At 42.5% G+C, this 21,972-nt stretch overlaps 1 pseudogene across 1 annotated transcript; it reads right to left on the minus strand.

Moving 5' to 3' along the window:
• Positions 1–3,566: 3,566 nt before the first annotated feature.
• LOC102925690 (ubiquitin-conjugating enzyme E2 L3-like) lies at positions 3,567–5,072 on the minus strand (annotated as a pseudogene). Its single transcript, XR_013045811.1, has 3 exons — positions 4,985–5,072; positions 4,192–4,498; positions 3,567–3,840 (listed from the first exon to the last, which is right to left on the minus strand). The product of XR_013045811.1 is annotated as a ubiquitin-conjugating enzyme E2 L3-like (transcript).
• Between the last annotated feature and the right edge of the window lie 16,900 nt (positions 5,073–21,972).

Below are 21,972 nucleotides of genomic sequence, written 5' to 3' on the forward strand. Positions count from 1 at the left end.
TGAGCTGGGAGCTTCCACCTGAGACAGAGGGCTTGCCTAGCATCCTAGTACCAAGCACAAAAGAGCCAAACAACGAAATGCAAGTCTCAGGAGGCCCAGAAATATTTTTATTCAGCTTTGTATTGGAGATTCTGGCTGCCAGCGTAAGGCAAGAGAAGAAATAAAAGATGTACAGACTGAAGAAGTAAGATGGCCTTTACTTATAGCTGACATTATCATTCATTTAGGAAGTCCATTGCAATAAAAAACAAACAAAAAACCCTACTGAAACCCACGGACAAGTTTAGCAGGATTGTAGAATACAAAGATCAGTACAGTCAACCGGGAGTATCCCAGCCCCTCTCCTGAACCTCAGGAAAGCATAGACAGCTTTAAGCCTAGGGGTGTTGGGGGGGGGAACGACACAATATTTGGATAGGCAAGGGAGCTATTAATATTAGACACAAGCTAGGTGGGGGTCAAAAGACAAAATAACCAACTTGAATAGATTTCCAAGGAAAATTGGAAGATCAATAAAAATTACCATAAGTTGAAACACTATAAATACATGCTCCTGATTATCTCATCCAGGTCCATGGTTTAATCAGCTGATTCTTCCAAGAATCTATCTCAAGCCTAGACCCCCTCCCCCAAGCTCTAGCTCAAGTACAAACCCCTCCCCCAAGCTCCAACTCAAGTACAGCCCCCTCCCCCAAGCTCCAACTCAAGTACAGCCCCACCCCAAACTCCAGCTCAAGTACAGACCCCTCCCCCGAACTCCAGCTCAAGCACAGGCCCCTCCCCCAAGCTGCAGATGTGCTGATCTCCTTTGATCCTGGATAACAACTTCACCTGGATGCCCAAAGTACTCCAAAGTAAAATTCTCGGTTGCAGTTACTATTTCTCCTGGACCTGTTCTCCTTTGCTCTACTGAATTCAGTAACTTGTGCCTAGTCAGCTTAGCCTTAAATTTTTTTCCTTCCATACCACAGCTCCCCACCCCAACACACATACATGAGAAACCCTGTTAGCAAGTGTATCACTTAATTTTCTGTTGCTGTGGTAAAATACCATGATCAAAGGTAACTTATAAATGAAAACATTTATTTGGGTTTACAGTTCCTCGTGGCAGGCAGGCCCAGAAGCAGGAGCAGGAAACAGATCTCAACTGCAAGCCAGTGCAGACGCAGTAAGTGAGCTGGAATTGGGGCCTGACTAGAAACCCTCACAACCAGCTCCCAGTGATGTACTTCCTCCAGCATAACCTCCCCAAATAGGGCTGCCAACCGGGGATCCAGTGTTCAAATACATGAGCCCCTCGGGGACATGTGGGGAAAGATGACTCCACCTCTCTGTTGATAGGAGTAAAACTGGTACAGCCACTAGGGAAATCATTAAGGGGGTTCCGCAAAAAAGTTAAAGACAGAAGAATAATGTGATTCAGCTGTGCCACTCCTGAGTGATACCTGAATTTCCCAGTTTGCATCTCTGTTGCTGTGATGAAACACTGGCCGAAACAATTTGGGGAGGAAGAGGTTGAATTAGCTTGCACTTTGAATTATCAGTCCATCAGTGAGGGAAGACAAGGCAGGAACTGAAGCAGGAACCCTGAGACAGGAACTGAAGCAGGAACCCTGAGACAGGAACTGAAGCAGGAACCCTGGGACAGGAACTGAAGCAGGAACCCTGAGACAGGAACTGAAGCAGGAACCCTGAGACAGGAACTGAAGCAGGAACCCTGAGACAGGAACTGAAGCAGGAACCCTGAGACAGGAACTGAAGCAGGAACCCTGGGACAGGAACTGAAGCAGGAACCCTGAGACAGGAACTGAAGCAGGAACCCTGAGACAGGAACTGAAGCAGGAACCCTGAGACAGGAACTGAAGCAGGAACCCTGAGACAGGAACTGAAGCAGGAACCCTGAGACAGGAACTGAAGCAGGAACCCTGAGACAGGAACTGAAACAGGAACCCTGAGACAGGAACTGAAGCAAAACCACAGAACACAGCTTTCTGGCTTCCCCCTTGCTTGCTCACTTACCTTTCTTTTTTTTTTTTCTTTTTTTTTTTTCTGAGACAGGGTTTCTCTGTGTAGCTTTGCGCCTGTCCTGGAACTCACTCTGTAGATCAGGCTGGCCTCGAACTCACAGAGATCCGCCTGCCTCTGCCTCCCGAGTGCTGGGATTAAAGGTGTGTGCCACCACTGCCCGGCTCACCTACCTTTCTTACACAGCCCAGGCCTGGCCACCCAGGACTGGCATCTCCCCATAGTAGGCTGGGGCCTCTCACGCCAATTAGCAATTATGGAATGCCCCACAGACACACCATCAGGTTTGGGGTGTTATGTACGTTCATACGATTTTAATTTGTTTGGACCTTATACTAGAATGATGAGTTACTTGGGCCTAATTATTTGGTCTTGAAACTTCCAAGTTTTGTGGTTGAAACCATCTTTGGGTTAGGGGTTATTTGGCATGACTAGTTCCTTCTCTTGAGAACTCTGCTCATGTATGAGGAAGGCTTTCTCTGGCCCATGGGAACACACAGTATCCCAGCCCTATGTGCTCCGGGGATACTCCAATGGCTCCTTTCATGGTTTCTTTTCAGCTTTGGTACTTTGCTCACAGCCACAGCTGACTACAATTTAGCTAAACGCCTAAGGACACTCTTGGCTGGTCTCTTGTTCCGGTTCCTCTCTCGGGTATTCTGTGCCCTGACGTCTACCGCTCTGGTGTCTTTACACTCTGAACTCGGCTCAGTTCAGGGAGATTGCCAAGCCGTCCTCACTTCCTCTTCCTTGTGCATTGTCCTGGAAAGGTCACCATTCCTCAGTGGTTTTGTGGAGCAATCTCTGTCCTATGCTACCTGCTTTGCAATGTCCAAAACTCACCACCTAAGAGATTTTTTTAGCATTAAAAAAAAAAAAAGGGCTGGAGAGATGGCTCAGCCATTAAAGGCTAGGCTCACAACCAAAAGTAAAAAAAAAAAGATGAATTTTGCTCCTGTTACTCCATCATGGCGGTAAGCATTGGATCCCAAGGAACTGGAGTTACAGACAGATATGCGTTGCCCCATTGTTACTGAGGATGGAAGCCCGGATCTCTGCAAGAGCAGCAAGTACACTTATAACCACTGAGCCATCCCGCCAGCTCTCAGTTCTTCAACTCTAATTAGACTTTTAATTTAATTGCAACCTTGTACTTTTCAGTTAAACTGACACTTAGAATAGAGCTTTGTGCATCGTAGATACTCAACAGTTGTTGAATTAATGGTGCCCCATTTCCTCCCATTCCTCAATGAACTTTTCATATACCATGAATATTACCTATTCTCGTTCTCTCTTCTGAAACATGACCTCTTCTTTAATATCCATCATGACATTTAATATCCAATACACTTCCATATCATTTCTAAAATGTTTAGGGAAACCACTAAGAATGAATCCACATGAGCACACTGGCCCCTTATTGGGTAGACCTCCAGGCAATTATATGCCCATGTCTAAAACAGTCATCTGAACTGTCCTTAGAGGAAATGATTCATATGTTACATCTGCCAAAATGATCACACCTGGCCCTGGTCTAATTCTATAATGTATGTTCCCAAGACCAGAAAGTTCTAGGGGTGGCTAGTATTGGCACACTGGCTGTGTTTTCCAGGCCATCTTCTAAAATTGCCTTATTCTGATCTTGTCAAAGGGTAACTGAGTTCAGTCTAAAGTTGATACCTGTGCTGGGTAGGACACACGGCATCAGACCTCCTCCATCACACCTCAGCTGGTCTTCATCCCGTATTAGCACATCTGCCCCTTGGAAAGCCAGAGTAACACGGCCAGAGTAGAGCGACACTTGTAATCCCAGCACTAGGAGAAAAAGAAAAAAAAAAGTCACTTTTTGCTGTGGAAAAAACTTTTTTTAAAATAATAGTTAATATTATTACCATATTAAAGTACAGTCTAAGAAGCCATATTAACAGACCACAAATGGCTCATTTTTTTGTTATTTGTTTTTTTGTCTTGATTTTGTTCATTTGTTTTTATTTTTATCTATTTTATTTTATTGGTTACCTAGACCACTTTTGATTAAGAAAACTGTAGAAAGTTAGTAACTGCCAAAAGCGGGCACCAGGTAGTGAGTGGCATGTGTCAGTTTTCTGCAGAGTCCTGCTCTATGGGGTGACTGAGTGCACTGCTCCGGGCTCTGCTCAAACTTACTAGACTCCCTCATGGCAGATTTTGGTCCACAGGTCGCTTTTCCCCATATTTCTTCATAAAGTCTTCAACATTCTTAGAGAATTTTGTATGGTTCTTAGAACAGTCTTCAGCTCGGTCAGTCCGGAGTGGGTTCTCAGGCTGGGGGTCCTTCACCAGTGCTGTGAGGGAATGGACGGCTTGGTCGGTCTTGGTCTTGGTGGCTACCTTCCAGTTTTCAGCACTAATTCTGGCAAACAGACCCGCCCCTTCTCATCAACGTTAGGGTGGTAGATCTTTGTTCTAAAAGGGCTCTTGGGCCCCCATGGAACTGGATCAGACCCTCTGGGTAAGTGAGACGTCGTTTAGCTTGAACTGTTTGGGAGGCCCTTAGGCAGTGGGACCAGGACCTGTCCTTAGTGCATGAGCTGGCTGTTTGGAACCTAGGGCCTATGCAGGGACACTTTGCTCAGCCTGGGTGAAGGAAGGAGGGGACTGGACCTGCCTGGACTGAATCTACCAGGCTGAGTTGAATCCCCAAGGGAGTGGGTAGATTGGGGGGAGAGGGGAGGAGGGAGGACAGGGGAATCTGGCTGATAAGTAAAATTAAACTAATTATAAATTTTTTTAAAAATTAAATAAATAGCCGAGCGGTGATGGTGCATGCCTTTAATCCCAGCACTTGGGAGGCAGAGGCAGGCAGATCTTTGTGAGTTCGAGGCCAGCCTGGTCTACAGAGCGAGTTCCAGGAAAGGCGCAAAGCTACACAGAGACACCCTGTCTCGACAAACCAAAATAAATAAATAAGTAAATAGGCTCTTGGGTAGTTTGAATGGACACTCTTCCAGGAAGTTGATTTCATCATAAGGAGGGTTGTCCTGCATCAGCCTCCTGCTGTCCGCCATCTTAGATATGGTGCCAGAACATTTTTTAATAAACAAGAGATTTCTCTTTCTCATGTGATGAGCTTTGTATGTTAAATCCAGAGCTCCGACAATTCAGTGAGTGCATAAAAGAACTAGCACCTTCAACTTGCCTGCTCTCACCTACAGGCTGGAGCTACCATGCTCTTGATTACAATAGCAAGGGAGGTATGAGAGAAAAGTTTCCTTATGAGACCTTGTCTTCTTAATTGAAAACAATTCCAGTTGCAGGAAAGATGCAGAAATAATTCAGTATACTAAAACACCTTTCATCTAGATTCATCAGTTGTAGTTAACTTAATGCATTTTTCCTCATATAATATATAATATATATATTATATATATATATAATATATGGTTTTCCCTCTCTCTACCCTCCCAGATCCTCCCCACCTCCCCTCCCATTTAGATCCACCCCCTTTTTCTGCCTCTCATTAAAAAACAAACAGGCTTCTAAGGGATAATAAAACAAAAACTAACACCTTGTAATAGGACAGTACAAAGAGAAGGAACAGAGCCCCCAAAAGGCACAAGAAACAGATATAGATGCAGAGATCCACTTGTTTACAAACTCAGAAATCCTATAAAAACACAAATATAAAAAATAAAAAAAGACTTGTCACAGTGTTTTGAGACAAGACACCCCCAAAGATTCCAGTGAGTTTGCTTTCTGTCGGCCATCTACTGCTGGCCATGCCACCTACCCTTAGTTTGTTTCCCCAGTGAGAATCTCTTGGAGGAAACTAAATTTTCATTTGCAAGTGCTTATCAACTGGTGATTGCTTCTGGCTTAGGGGTGGCGGCATGTGTTCACTTCCTCTTTCAGCTCTGGGACCCCATGTGGCCCAGACCTGTGCGTGCTGCCTAAGTCTCTGTGAGCTCACATGTGCATCATTCCTGTGAACTTAAAGGTCCTTCTTTCCTTGGTTCCTCCATCCCCTCTGGCTCTGACACTCCTCCTCCTCTTCCACAGGGTCCCCTGAGCCCTGAAGGGTGGGATTTGATTGAGACATCCCATTTAGAACTGAGTGTTCCAGGGTCTCTCACTCTGCGTAACATCTGGCTGTTGGTCTCTGTTTCCATCTGCTGCAGGAGGAAGCGTCTCTAATGAGGGCTGAGCAAGGCCTATGAGTTTATCATTAGGAATCATTTTATTGCTTTGTTCCCTTAGTAGAGCAGTAGTAGTTCCTTTTCCCCTGGGTCCCTGGGCTGTCTGGTCTCGGTTTCTTGGTCACCAAGCAGCATTGGGTAGGGGTTCCATCCAATGGAGCGGGCCTTAAGTCAAATCAGATGTTGGTTGGTTGTTCCCACAAGCTCTGTGCCACTGTTGTACGAGCATCTCATTCGGGCAGGACAAAATTGTAAATAAAACCCCTTCGCAGCTTTGTTGGTGTTTATGTTTCTCCTTTGGCAGTGTGCAGAGGACCCTCCTGTCCCAAAGATGCTCGAACGCAGGGATGAAGTCTCTCTGTAGGCACCAGCTCCACTTCACCATGTTCAGTGATCGGTGTAGATGTGTTCTTCAGCAATAGGGCCTTGCCATGGTGAGCAGCATAGTCTTGGCAACACCCTGGTTGGTTTGGGGATTCACGTAGGCCTCCTCTGGCCAACAACTTAATTAGAATTCCCAGCTCTGAAGCTCCATTTGGTGACAAGAGATGTCTAGTTTGGACCCTGTTTCCCCCATTATTTGGTGATTTTACATATATCTCGGGAAGGGTCTACTGTATTAGGTTTCCATACCACCCCTCAAATGGCCCCTGATTTTAGCTGTCTCTCCCTGGATTCCCTCCCTCATCCCCCTCTTCCCTCTTCCTCCTGCTTAATCCTCATATTCGTCCCCCCACATACCCCATACCACATGATTTTTTTTTCTAGTTCTGGCCATTTACCTATGAATTTCATTGTTTCATTTTTTTAATGGCAATATTCCATTGCATAAAAGTGCCACATTTTTTAATTCATTCTTCTGTTGAGGGACATCCAGGTTGTTTCCATTTTTCGGCTATTATTAATAGAGCAGCAATGAACATAATTCAGCAAGTGTCCTTGTGACTGGATGAAGCACCCTTTGGGTATATGCCCATCCATCCATACTGTGGATTCCATTTCCCTTTCTTAGGGAGCTCTATCTCCCTCCCCTACTCTCTTACTCTATATCTAACCTCTGTGGTTCTACAGATGGCAGCTTGGTTATCATTGACTTAACAGCTAATATCCTCACATAAGCAAATACATACCATATTTATTATCTGGGTCTGGGGTACCTCACTCAGGATGATTTTTTTTCTAGTTCTGGCCATTTACTTGTGAATTTCATTATTTCATTTTTTAATGGTAATATTCCATTGTATAAAGGTGCCACATTCTTTATTCATTTTTCTGTTGAGGGACATCTAGGTTGTTTCCATTTCCTAGCTATTATTAATAGAATAGCAACGAACATAATTCAGCAAGGGTCTTTGTGACAGGATGAAGCCTATCACATAGGTATATGCCCAAGAGTGGTATAATTTGATCTTGAGGTAGATCGAGTCACATCTTCTTGAAGAACAGCCAAACTGATTTCCATAGTAACTATACAAGTTTGCACTCCCACCAGCAATGGATGAATGTCCACCTTATCCACATTCTCACTAGCACAAGCTGTCACTAGCCATTCTGACTGGTTAAGATGGAGTCTTAAACTTGCATTTTTCCCTGATAGCTAAGAGGGAATACTTAAGTGTCTCTCAGAATTTTGAGATTCCTCTTTTGAGAATTCTGTTTAGATCTGTACCCCATTTTTAAATTGGGTTATTGGTTCTCTTAATATCTAGGGTTTTTTTTTTTTTAGTTTTTTATATATTTTGGATATTAACCCTTTATCAGATGTGTAGTAGGCAAAATCTTTTCCCATTCTGTAGACTGCCACTTTGTTCAAATAATGGTGCCCTTTGCCTTACAGTTTTCCACTTCCATGTGGTCCCAGTTATTAATTGTTGATCTTAATGCCTGTGTTAACAGTGTTCTCTTCAGGAAGCCCTCCCTGTGCCAGTGCATTCAAAGCTATCCTGCACTTTCTCTTCTCTCAGGTTCAGCGTATCTGGCTTATGTTGAGGTCTTTGATCCACTTGGACTTGGGTTTTGTTCAGGGTGACAGATATGGCTCTATTTGCATTCCTCTCCATGCAGACTTCCAGTTTGACCAGCATCATTTGTTGAAGATGCTGTCTTTTTTCCAGTGTATATTTCTGGTTTCTTTCTCAAAAACCATGTGTCCGTAAGTGTGTGGCTTTACATCTGGGTCTTCAATTAGATTCCATAGATCAGCATGCCTGCGTTTATGCCATAACCATTGCTGTTTTTATTACTATAGCTCTGTAGCACAATTTGAGGCAAGGTGTGGTGATACCTCCAGCAGTTCTTTTGCTGTTCGGAATTGTTTTAGATATCCTGGGGGGTTTTGTGTGTGTGTGTGTGTGTGTGTGTGTGTGTGTGTGTGTGTGTGTGTGTGTGTGTGTTTTCATATGAAGCTGAAAATTGTCCTGGCAAGATATGTGAAGAATTGTATTGGAATTTTGATGGGGACTGCATTGACTCTGTAGATCGCCTTTGGTAGGAAGGTCATTTTACTATATTCATTCAATCAATCCATGAGCATGGAAGATCATTCCATCTTCTGATATCTTCTTCAATATCCAAGTTGTTTCCATACAAGTCTTTCATTTGCTTGGTTAGAGTTACTCCAAAATAATGACTATTACTTGAGGCTATTGTGAAAAATGTTTCCCTAATTCGCTCTCAGTCCACTTGTCATTTGTATATAGGAAGGCTACTGATTTTTGTATGCTAATTTTGTGTCCCACTACTTTGCTGAAAGTATTTATCAGCTGTAGGAGTTTCCTAGTGGAATTTTTAGGTCACTTATGTATACTATCATATCATCCGCGAATAAAGATACTTTGATTTCTTCCCTTCCAATTTGTATCCCCTTGATCTCCTTCAGCTATATGATTAGACAATACTCTAGCTAATAATTCCAGTACTGTACTAAATGTAGGGATGGAGAAAGTGGACAGCCTCGTCTTGTTCCTGATCTGAGGAGAATTGCTTTGAGTTTCTCTTCATTTAAGTAGATGTTGGCTATGGGCTTGCTGTAAACTGCCTTTATTATGTTGATGTATGTCAGCTGTATCCTTCATCTCTCTAGGAGTTTTAAAAAATATTTATTTATGTACTTTATGAATATGGATGTTTTGTCTGCATGTATATCTGCACACTAGAAGAGGGCTTCACCCATGCTACTAGTTATAGACAGTTGTAAACAGCTGTGTGGGTGCTGGGAATTGAGCTCAGGACCTCTAGAAGAACAGCCAGTACTCTTAACTGCTGAGCCACCACTTCAGCCTTCTCTCTAGGGCTTTTATCATGAAGAGGTGTTGGATTTTTGTCTCAAGGCCTTTTTTGCATCTAATGAGATGATCATGGTGTTTTTTTATTTCAATCTGTTTACATGGTGGATTACATTTTTTCATTAACATATGTTTAACCATCCCTGCATCTTTGGGAAGAAGCCTACTTGATCATGGTGGATAATCTTTTTGATGTGTTCTTGGAATCACTTTTGCAAGTATTTTATTAAGAATTTTTTTGGCTCTTGTGTTCATAAGGGAAATTGGTCTGTAATTCTCTTTCTTTGTTGAGTCTTTATGTGGTTTGGGTATCAGAGGAACTGTGGGCTCATAAAACAAATTGGGCAATGTTTCTTCTGTTTCTGTTTTGTGGAATAATTTGAGGAGAATTGGCATTGACTATTCTTTGAAAGTCTGGTAGAACACTGTTCTAAAACCATCTGGCCCTGGGCTTCGTTCAGTGAGAAGACTTTCAATGTCCACTCTGTTTCACTGAGTCTTATAGGTCTGTTTATAGTGCTTATCTGGTCTGATTTAACTTTGATAGGTGGTATTTTAAAAAAAATCTATGTATTTTAGATTTTCCAACTTTGTAGAGTACAGTTTTTAAAGTATGTTCTATAAATCTCTGGATTGCCTTGGTTTCTATTGTTATATCCCCTTTTCATCTCTAATTTTGCTATTCTTTCTTTTCCTTTTAGTTAATTTGGATTGTCAATATTACTGATTTTCCCGAAGAACCAACTCTTTGTTTCATTGATTTCTTTGTACTGTATTTGTGTGTCTGTTTCTTTGTTTCTAGTTTATTGATTTCACCCTGCATTTGAGTATTACTTGCTATCTTCTTCTGGGTTTAGTTCTTCCTTTTTGTTCTAGAGCTTTCCAGTGTGCTGTTAGGTTACTAGTGTGGGATCTCTCCAATTATTTTAAATATAGGCACTTAATGCTCTGAACTTGCCTCTTAGAACTGCCTTCATCGTGCCCCATAAATTCGAGTATGCTGTGTATTCATTTTCATTGAATTCTAGGAAGTCTTTAGTTTCTTTCTTGCTCCATTTTTCATTCAGTAGAGAGTTGCTCAGTTTCCATGAGTTTCTGAGCTTTCTGTTGTTTCTGTTGTTGAAATCCAGGTTTAATTTGCAGTGCTCATATAGGATGCAAGATGTTATTTCAATTTTCTTGTATCTGTTAAAGCTTGCTTTGTGTCCAAGTATGTGGTCAGTTTTGAAGAAAGTTCCCTAAGATGCTGAGAAGGTATATTGTTTTGTGTTAGAGTGAAATGTTCGGTAAATGTCCGTTAGGTCCATTTGGTTTATAATATTAGTTAGCTCCAGCATTTCTGTAGTTTTTGTCTGGATGACCTGTTTATTGGCAAGAGTTGGGTATTAAGGCTCCCACTATCAGTGTGTAAGGTTCAATGTATGATTTAAGCCAGTGTTTCTTCTTTGAACTTGAGTGCCCTTGTGTTTGGTGCATAGATGTTAAGAATTGCACAGTGTCCTTTTGATGAATTTTTTTTTCCTTTTGATAAGTGTGTAGTGTTCTTCCCTATCTCTTCCGATTAGTTTTATGTTGAAGTCCATTTTATCAGACATTAAAATGGCTACACCAGCTTGTTTCTTAGCTTCATTTGTTTGGAATGTTGCTTTTCATCTTTTTACCTAGTGGGGATGTCTATACTTGATGTTAATGTGTGTTTCTTGGATGCGGCAGAAGAATGGATCCAGTTTCTGCATCCATTCTGTTATTTTGTGTCTTCCACATTCCTAAAGGCTGTTTAAAGGTCCTTGCCTTGGCCTTCAGCTATGTTCCCGTTCTCAGGGCGTACTGCAGTAGGGTTGCTGGGCTCTAGTGGAGACATATTGCCCTGGCTGTTTGTGTGTGTGTGTGTGTGTGTGTGTGTGTGTGTGTGTGTGTGTGTGTGTGTGTGTTTGTTTTTGTTGTTTTTTGTTTTTTGTTTTTTGTTTTTTTGGTTTTTTGAGACAGGGTTTCTCTGTGTAGCTTTGCGCCTTTCCTGGAACTCACTTGGTAGCCCAGGCTGGCCTCGAACTCACAGAGATCCACCTGGCTCTGCCTCCCGAGTGCTGGGATTAAAGGCGTGCGCCACACCGCCCGGCCTGTTACCGTGTTTTTACACTGGCATCTGGGCATCTGGGTTTCGAGTGACTAGAAGCCTGGGTGCTGATTTTGGAATTTGTCTTTGTCGAGTGGTGTTTTGTTCCTTGGTTTCAGTTTACCCTCTCTGGTTCTTAGCAGAGTGTGGTGGCGGTGTTTTCTGGTAGGGAGTGCTTCTGGGATCCTGCTAGGTATGGCCACTGGAGATTTCTGGGTAAAATGTGTTTCTATGTGCTAGGAGCTGACACTTAGAAATGCGCATGGAATCAGGGTGGTGCTGAGGGAGCCTGCAGGAAAGAGGAAAACAGGGTGTCCCGCCAGGCTCTGCTTAGTCCCCGGGGGTGGAGACAGAGAGAGGAAAGGCCACACTGGTGGTCTACAGCTACAGATCTGGGGGTGAGGCCGGGGGCTGGATTTAGAGACAGGAGGGAGCATGAAGGTCTAATGCTCTCCTACTTGCTTCTCTGGCAGACTGGGCTAATGGGTTCCCAGAGAATGCCTGGTAGAGTTGGGGGCACTGAGACAAAGGGATGAATGGGGTAAGGAAGATTAGAAGGAAGATCTGTGTGATCTCCTGGGGATGGGGCAGAAAGGAAGGGGAGGCCACAGCAGGTGTTCCGCTACAGAGCTGAGGGTGAGACTGGGGGATTGAATTTAGAGGAGAGGAGGAAGGGGAGGTGAAGATTTACATTGATTCCACGGCTTCCCCAGCTGGAGTGCTGTTTGTCTTTATACGTGGTCTTGCTATGTATCTCTGACTGGTTTGATACTATGCAGTCCAGGCTGGCCTTGAACTCACAGCAGACCTCTTACTCGGGCTTCCTGAGTGCTGGGATTATGAGTATATAGCAGCAGGTGAGGGTTTGCCGCTTAAGATGGGGCGGTCCCTAAAGTGCCGGCTTTGCTCTACACGGACTATTAAACTTGGGAACAGGGACTCTAGAATTAAGACCTACAACATGTTGGCATCTTAACAGCTTTTTTGTTCACTCCTAGACTCCTGGAGTTTATTATTAGCACGGTGGTTTAGCCCTGAAAGTTTGGGTGTAGACTGAAAACTTGTCTGTGTCCCACCTGGCCCGCAGCAGCTTATAAAATAATCATCCAGAGGCTTACTATTAATTACAAACTGTTTGGTCTATGGCTCAGGCTTCTTGCTAGCTAGCTCTGACATCTTAAATGAACCCATTTCTATTAATCTATATTTTGCCATGTGGTCATGGCATTATGAGTCTGCTGGCATTTTGTTCCTTGGGCAGCTGGATGGGCTCTGCTCTGTCTCTGCCCTTTTTCTCTCTGTCTCTCTGCTTGCATTTCCCGCCTGGCTCTTACCCTGCCTTACCATAGGCCAAAGCAGCTTTATTTATTAATCAATGGGAGCAACATATATTCACAGCATACAGAAAGACCATCCCACAGCATTTGGTGATACTTCTTTTTGGTTTTGGTTCACCATGGAGACAAAGTTAAAACACGTGGTCTGTTTTCTCCTTCTTCTGAAACATTTGTTAATACATAAGCATATTCTTCTAGAAGGCCATTCAAGTCCTATATAGAAGAATCATATATTTCTATAAGTGCTTGCCTCCCTTCAGGTTTTCCTTAGATAGTTGAAACTTAGTAGGAAGGAAATAGATTCCATAGGATTTCTTTTCTCTATATAAAAATTATTATTCTTAATATTCATAACTATTTTTCAACTTGTTGGACTACGCAGCTCAGTCAAATCAGTAGAGCAACAAGATAAATGCAGCACCAAATTCTGTAGAATTAATTTAGTAAAGAGAAATTCAGTGTGAGGGCTGGCAAGATGATTCAGTCGGAGAAGGGTTTCCTTTGCAAGTAGAAGGGGCTACATTTAATCCCTAGAACTCAACATAAATCAGAGCCCAGTATGGTGACGCATGCTTGCAATCCCAGTACTGAGGAGGTCGACACAGAGGGAATCCCGAGGCTCCCTGTCCAGCAAGCTAGCTAGGCTCCTTTACCAGTTCCAGGTCAATAAGAGACTGAGAAATGCTATCACACAAAAACATAAAAAACAAACAACGATAACCAAGGTAGATAGCACTGAAGGTGACCTCTGGCCTCTGCGCAGAATCACACAATTATAGCCACACAAGCATACACACACATGCATACACATGCACACAGACACACACATACACACACATAACAACCAAAAAAAAAAAAGTTCAGATGAAAACGTGCACAGACATCTTGAGCCGGAAACTTCTAGAACACAGGTGGATGTTATCTGTCACATTGGCATGGAAAGGCTGAGCTCAATTTATTTTTCCCTCCTTTTATCGTAAAATAATTATAATTGGAGAGCAGATCTTTTCAATGTTGACTGTAATTATTGGGTCAAAGAGATTTCAGTTGACAAGGTTACAAAATTCAGTATGGAAGAAAAAAGAGAGAAAGACAAAGTCAAAATAAGCTTCTCCTCCTGAAGGGACGGCATGAGAGAGAACAGCTTGTCCGCTAATTGTACAATGAAGTCATTGCTGCTCTACCAATATGAAATGCCTAACATGAGAATCTTTCCATTTCATCTTGCTCTGCAATATAACGCTGGTGACAGGTATTTAAGAACTGTGTGTTCTTCCAAAAGGTTCACTGTCTACTGAGTACTCTCAGGCCATCCACATGCATAAACTGCTCCCGACGGTTTTGAAGCACAGCAGACCCTCTGTGCGGCAGGCACACCTCAGGTTGTAACTCTCCCTTTTGGATTGCATAGTTATAATTTAACTTCTGGACTTTTTTTTTTTTTTGCCTTGCTAACACTTCAAAGACAATGAGTAAGGTTTGGCTTTTTCAAACAAATCCCATTTGTACTTAAAAATAAACTCACTTCCTAAATGCAAAGAGTCTTGCAGGACACAGTAAAATACTTTGTATGGTATCTCAGATTCTCACTAAGTTTATTTTCATTGTGTAATCAGTTCCATTTGGTGGCAAGTCCTCGAGGCAATTTCACATTCTATTAAATGCTGGCACACACCAAATTCATGGAATCATGGGAGTTTGTTGGTGGGAAGCAGGAAAGTTCGTAAAATTAGGGCAAATTAGGCTAAAAGTCAATGTGATGGTCCAATATTACATTTCCTTTCGCCCATAAGCAAAAAACTTGGGAGACCTGCAGTTGACTTCAGGGATCCCTTTCTGACCGTTTCTTGCTGTTCACCAGCACAAAAGCAAAATGATCCTTCAAGCACTGTCTCTTGAGACTTTGCCATTCTTCTTGGTGTTCTAACAGATGCGGGCTCCAAGCTCTTTGCAGGAGAGCAGGATTTAGCAATAACTTCTTTAGAAAGGGTGAGTCCATCGGAATATGTCAGACACCAGCTTGCCTGATGTGAAAGTTATTAATATGAGAACTCCCTCTCTTCGTCTTTCTGCTTTTTAATGACCAAAAGTAATGAGCCCTTTCAAGAGTTTTGTTTCGCTAATTTTTATAATATGCACACTGTACAGAACACCGTGACCACTAAACAAGCTTGCAATTACACTAATCTCCATGGAAACATTGAATTGCAGATAAACAATCCCAGACGATAGATAAGAATGCATTAACCTGTTTATTAGGCTTTGAATATCTTCCTAGTGGCCGTGTTAGTGAGTTCCCTATAAGGGAAAAAGAGTGAGAGGAATCAGGGAGGTGGCCCTGTTTTATTATTGCAATAGAAAATAACACAGCCTTTCTGCAGTTCTACCCAATAAAATGGAACTATAAGCTATGTATTCTGTTTGAAATTTAGTAGCATCCAAATACCAAAGTAAAAAGAAATATTTAAAATTTTCTTCAACACTTTATTTAACCCAATATAGCAAAACTAGCATTTCAACATACAACCAGTAACAGTGCATTAATAAGTGTCTGACATTCTTTTTTTCATACTGTCTTTGAAATAGGCTATTGTGTTCTCCTGTACCCTGGGCTGGTCTGCAACTTCCTAGATAGCTGAGGATGTCCTTGGACTTCCTTCTGCCTCCACTTCCCCAGTCCTGGAATCACATGTGCATGACACTAATTCTAATTTTATACGGCGCTAGGACTACAACCTAGGCCAGCACACGTTGGGCAAGCATTCTGCCAAGAGAGCCACATTGGAGTCCCTGGATCACCGCACTTCAAATGTGCAGTGACCACACGCAGCCTGGTGGCCATTGTGTTAAACAGATAGTTAGTGTGTTTTAGAAGGTACTAAAGCCTCTTCAACGGGGAGTCCTTTCCATTTCCCTCTGGTCTAGTTAAGAAGTTCTACACTTACACACACCCTGGCCTGGCCCCTCAGGCCTGATGCTCCTGCCCAGAGTGACCATGCCTTAGGTACCAGCATGCCTGCTGGTATTTTGCCCCAAAGCCAAAGGTGAGTCTTGGTTGCCAGCTACAATGTTAATCTTCTAGAACCTTCCTCGGTTGAAGATCTGTGCTCAAGCAACCTACCAGTGAAGCTGATTTGAACCCAAGAAGAAACCCTGGAGCTCCTGATGGACTCAAGGCTACTGTCACCCATTCAGTTTATCAAACACTCAGGACTAAGTGGCAGCTGTAGGTTGAGTGCCCGCTTAGTCCATAAGCCTATTGCCCCACCGCCACTGACTTCCGGGAGCACTCAGTACTCGCCACCTGGTTGTCGAATCATATGACATCTCTCCAGCACTCTTTCTACATGCTTTCTGGCCACGTGGAAGTTACTTCTTGCCATCTTTTGACCAGGTATATAACTTTTTATCATGCCTGGTTTATACACAGCTTCTTTTCATATGCCTTTTACACTGCAAGGCACGTTTTCTTCTTGCTTCATCTTGGATTGTGGCAAAATCCTACTCATCCATTCTGTGGAATCTGGTACACATCCCAGACGTGATCCCTATTCTGCAGGGAGTTCCCTGGTAACCTGAAAACAGCTTTATTTCTAATCAAGAAGCCGATATGGCTTCAATGAATAAATGCTCTCACTTCCGTGTTAATACTGTAGTCATACAAAGGGCAGCCTCACAGGAAAAGCCAAGTGTGAGCTTGCCTTTAAAGGTTCGCTTGAAAGCTATTTGAAAAATAAGATTTAATAGTTTTTAAATATAGCGGTGTCAAAAAGGGACCAAAACTAAGAGATGAACCTTTGAGCCTCCTTTTGAGAGCCAAGTCCACATGAATACTCATCTTGTGAGGGAGGACCCAGTGCCCTCTTAGTAGCTCAATGCACTCTTCCCATCATGTTTTTAACCAATTGGTTAGGGAACCAATATGTGTTCTAGGCTACCCTAACTCAAACCGCCTTCATCTCCCTAAAGCTTATTCTTTCAAACTCTGTAAGCCCTGGAGTGGGCATCACTTCAACTCACAGCATGTTCTTCTACATAGTTCTAGAATCAACCAAAGTAATCCTATGCTGAGCTCTAGACATGCCGTCTCCAACTAACACAGCACTCAGCTTTTCCCTATCACCTAATTACACCGCCTAGATTCTTCTACCTGATGTCCAGGGCCCACCCGTGCTGTGACCCTAATAACATCATAATGTGACCTCCCCCTGCTCCCTACATGAACTCCAGCCCAAAAGTACTAGTCAACTCCCAGATACACCCCATCCGTTGCAGCTTCGGGGCCCTGCGTCTGCAGCATTTGTATGGTTTTCTTAGTTCCCTAAATTCTTGCTGATTGAAATGTGATGCCAGTCCATCAAGTCTCAATCAAAACTACTGCCTCTTTTATGAGGTCTCCCTGGATTTTCCAGCAGGAAATAATCTTTGGTCCTTAGATCTGCTTTATTTGTATGGCCTTTGACCCCTTTTTACCATTTCCATGGTGAGTTTGTGTACCATCTTTTCAATGATGAGACTAGGAAGTTACTCATTCAATAAATATTTATCTATGGGGTGCAATATAGGAAGACTGGTAGAATATTTATATTACGTGTCCACTCTGCTGGACCTAGCGTGCATGTGTAGTACTCTGCAAGCACTCAGGGAATATTTGTGGAACACATGACTAAGTTCCTCATTTGTCTGAAAACTGTACGTCCAACGGGCTTTATTTCCAGAACAGAATAGCAAGAAAAGTCTGAGAGCAGGGTAAGGAGGAGTTCGAACACAGATGCACTTGACTCTGACCCCACTTAGCCAGAGACCTTGGCAGACCCTCACACACACGCAGAGCCCTTCGCTCTCGGTTCATACACATTTCTAACGATATTAATCACGGCGACAACCACAGTGGGCTTGGGCATCTGATTTCCAAACTTATTTCAGCTGAGAAACAGCCAGTTTGGAGCAGGAAATAGAAATGGCGGGTCATTTACATAGGCCTCGGTAAGACCAATAGCAACAGCAAGGAAAGGTTTAAAAAGCTAGTACACACACACACACACACACACACACACACACACACACACACACACACACACGAATAATAAAAACAGCAGCCTGTAGCCATTTAGAATAGGGATAAGCGGTTCTCTCGGAAGAGCCTAGGGGCTCCTTGGGGTTACAGCTCACTACTACTTTTAACGACAACAAGCGTTCTAACTGGGTCGTGTTTACAATGCATTATTTCAGAAGAACATCTTGGAAATGTTTCCATCCAAGACAATTAAAAGTAAAACTTTTGGTGTTTGAAAGGATAACTCCTCAGCCATCTATTAAACGCATTTATGCAGAACATGTCTCCTCCCACCCCACTCCCACCCAGAGCCTCTGAAGCCAAGATTTTATTGTACATCCTTGTACTGCTGGATTCATTTGCCTCAGAACATTTGTTGGCCTGGAGCATTTAGTTCAGTTTTCATTCAGGAAGTTTTATTCCCGTGTTATTTGCAAAACACTCCAAGTGGGCCGAAAGAGGACACAGAAGATAGAGATCTTAGGTTTGTCCTAGGGGTGCTCAAGGAAAGGCCACTTGAGCAGGTAAGAGCTGAATCCCTGAGTGACCCTAAGGATGAGAAGCGAATGAGTAGATGCTAAGACACTTAGTAACACTCCTGTGGGAAAAGGACCATGGGTAATTAAAGAGGGTTCTTAGAGCTGTGCCTCCCAGCTAGAAGTCAGAGATTTGAGGGGGTCATCTGGGGTAAAGAGAACAGCACAGGGGGAGGAAGATCGAGGGGCGTGAAAGAGCAGATGTTGTTCAAAAGATGGTAAAGAGGCAGCCTGGCAGAGCCACGGGCCTCGCTTGGAAATAGTAAGAGATAACTTTGGAGCATTTCATAGTTTTGCACAGACCTGTGTGACTGTCTAAGGTCATGTCTCAGTCTGCTTAGACTGCCATAAAGAAAAAGCCATACATTGAGTGGCTTAAACACGAGATATTTATTTCTCTCCATTATGGGGTTGGCACGTTCAAAGTCAAAGTGCCAACTTATTTGCTTCCAGTAAGTTCTGTCTTCTTGGTTTTCAGATAACAGACTTCATACTGTGCCCTCAATTTCTGGGAGACAGTAAGCTTTTTGGGTCTAACCCATCATGATGGCATCACTCTAATGACCTCATCTAAATCTTACTCCCCAAAACTCCATCTCCAAATATCACCAGATTGGGATTAAAGCTACAACCTATAGATTTGGAGGAAAGCAATGTTTTCTCTATACAAGAATATGAATATAAATCATCCAGTTTTTTGTTTTTAAATTCCAGAGTCAAGTTTCAGGTGGTTTCTGTCTTCAGTTACTTGCTAGAGGGTTTACATGGCAGTCAGTTGTAGGCTGTAAGGCTGACTTGGTTTGTCTCCTCTGTGTTTATTTTATGGACAAAATCATAGGAAATGTAAATATTTCCTTTGGTTAAGAGCTCTGGAGAATCCTGCTTCTAGGAGTCACCAGCTAGTGCTGTGGATACACGTTGGGCAATCGTTAACAGATATGTTGGTAACTGGGTATGAATGAAATGGCATCCTAAACTGTTAACTGGAAGGTTTAGGACCTTACTGGCTTGTTCTAATGAGTTTCAGTTCAAATAACTGTTCTATTACCTTTCTCACTAGACTATAAGAATGAAGTAAGTATTGCCCCTAGTATCTAACCCTACCAGCAAGAAGAAATTTAGTGAACAACTTAATAAATGTTTGACTACAAAATGAATTCATATTTTAATACTAAACTAAAGGAAAATTCTGTTTTTCTCAAAGTAAACTTGTTCTGAATTGGCTAGGATCTCTGTAACTATTAGATCATGCTTGTTTAACAAATTAAAAGCAAATCACAAAATCGGGGATTTTAAAGTCATTAGTTCATGGACACGTTCATTGTAAATCCAATACACATATCCTGTTGAATTGGCTGCTTTTTGTAATTGGGAGCCAATTTGAATGTTCACATGACAAGGAAAAATTGAAAGCTTAAATTTATTAATATGTTACCTTGGCAGAACACCAGACCTTTTAGTAGCAAAATATGGAGAGAAAAGATATTAGTCTCCAAAGACTTGAGTTTGATTTTGAACATAAACTGATGTTCTTTTTTTTTTTTTTTAAATCATTCATAAGAAGTCATAGATGTGGGACTATAAAGTTATTTATGTAAAAATTATTAAAGGGACATAATCAAACAAAATCTTAATGTGGTGTTTATTTGGAACGCCTGTCTCATATCCAAGTGTTTTAGTGTTTACCTAAGCAATTCAAATCTTCAACAGCTCTTCACTCCCTGCCTCCTAACTCTGAGGTTAACCTCACAAGTAAGAACATATTTGTTAGCTATACTATGATCTAAAGCACAAGCTGGGTCAGAGCTGTCACGCCAGGTGGTTGTCCAAGACTATCCTTACAAAACCCACTTGAGCAGATGGAGTAAGGCTTAGACACAATTAAGGAGGACTACCCCACATCCATAACCCTATGACTGGCAAAGAAAGATTTTGAACCCATGACTGTTACTCTCAGTCCTTTGCTTTTGGCCAGTCCATTCTTTCCCACTGATGCTCAAAGGGTGGTCCTTGAACAGACCGTATCAGCATCACCTGGGAACTTGTTGGAAATCAAAGTCTCAAACTCTACCCAGACCTGCTTGATAAGAATCTTTGGTTGTAGCCATTGCAGAACATGCCTTTAATTGCAGGTGGATCTCTGTGAGTTTGAGGCCAGCCTGGTCTACATAGTGAGTTTCAGAACAGCCAGAGCTACATAGTGAGACCTTGTCTCAAAGAAAGACAGAAAGAAAGAAAGAAAGAAAGAAAGAAAGAAAGAAAGAAAGAAAGAAAGAAAGAAAGAAAGAAAGAAAGAAAGAAAGAGAGAAATGTGGTGGTAATCTAATTGTACTGAAATGTGATTTTGATTGTATGTTAATAAATAAAGTTGCCCGGGGGTCAGAGCTATTAGAGCCATAGCAAGAGTGTGGCGGTGGTGGCACACGCCTTTAATCTCATAGATCTCTGTGTGTTCAGGAATACAGCCAGCATTGGAGACATATGCCTTTAAGACCTAGGGAGCTGTACATTCAGACAGTGACGAGGCAGTCACGTGTTTGGGTTTACAACCAATAAGAAGGCAGAACAAAATACTATAAATAGACGAACAGACAGGAAATAGGTCTCCTTCGGGAAGCTGGGACACCGCAGGCGGAAGGGTGAGATTTTAGCTCTGAGCTCTGACCTCTCGGCTTTCTCTTTTACATTGTTTCTGTGTTTCTTTTTTTTTTTTGGTTTTTCGAGACAGGGTTTCTCTGTGTAGCTTTGTGCCTTTCCTGGAACTCACTTGGTAGCCCAGGCTGGCCTCGAACTCACAGAGATCCGCCTGGTTCTGCCTCCCGAGTGCTGGGATTAAAGGCGTGCACCACCACCGCCCGGCTTCTGTGTTTCTTATTTAATAAGATGGTTGGTTATATCAATAGAGAAAGAAAGAAAGAAAGAAAGAAAGAAAGAAAGAAAGAAAGAAAGAAAGAAAGAAAGAAAGAAAGAAAGAAAGGAAGGAAGGAAGGAAGAAAGGAAGAAAGGAAGAAAAAGAGAGAGAGGGAAAGAAAGAAAGAAAGAAAGAAAGAAAGAAAGAAAGAAAGAAAGAAAGAAAGAAAGAAAGAAAGAAAGAAAGAAAGCGGCCGGGCGTTGGTGGCGCACGCCTTTAATCCCAGCACTCGGGAGGCAGAGCCAGGCGGATCTCTGTGAGTTCGAGGCCAGCCTGGGCTACCAAGTGAGCTCCAGGAAAGGCGCAAAGCTACACAGAGAAACCCTGTCTCGAAAAACCAAAAAAAAAAAAAAAAAAAAAAAAAAGAAAGAAAGAAAGAAAGAAAGAAAGAAAGAAAGAAAGAAGGAAGGAAGAAAGAGAGAGAGGGATGGAAGGAGGGAAGGCGGGAGGGAGGGAGGGAGAGAAAGAGATAGACAGAAAGAAAGGAGAGAGATAGAGAGAGAGAGAGAGAGAGAGAGAGAGAGAGAGAGAGAGA

The sequence above is a fragment of the Peromyscus maniculatus genome, chromosome 18, assembly GCF_049852395.1.
Source record: "Peromyscus maniculatus bairdii isolate BWxNUB_F1_BW_parent chromosome 18, HU_Pman_BW_mat_3.1, whole genome shotgun sequence".
NCBI lineage: Eukaryota > Metazoa > Chordata > Mammalia > Rodentia > Cricetidae > Peromyscus > Peromyscus maniculatus.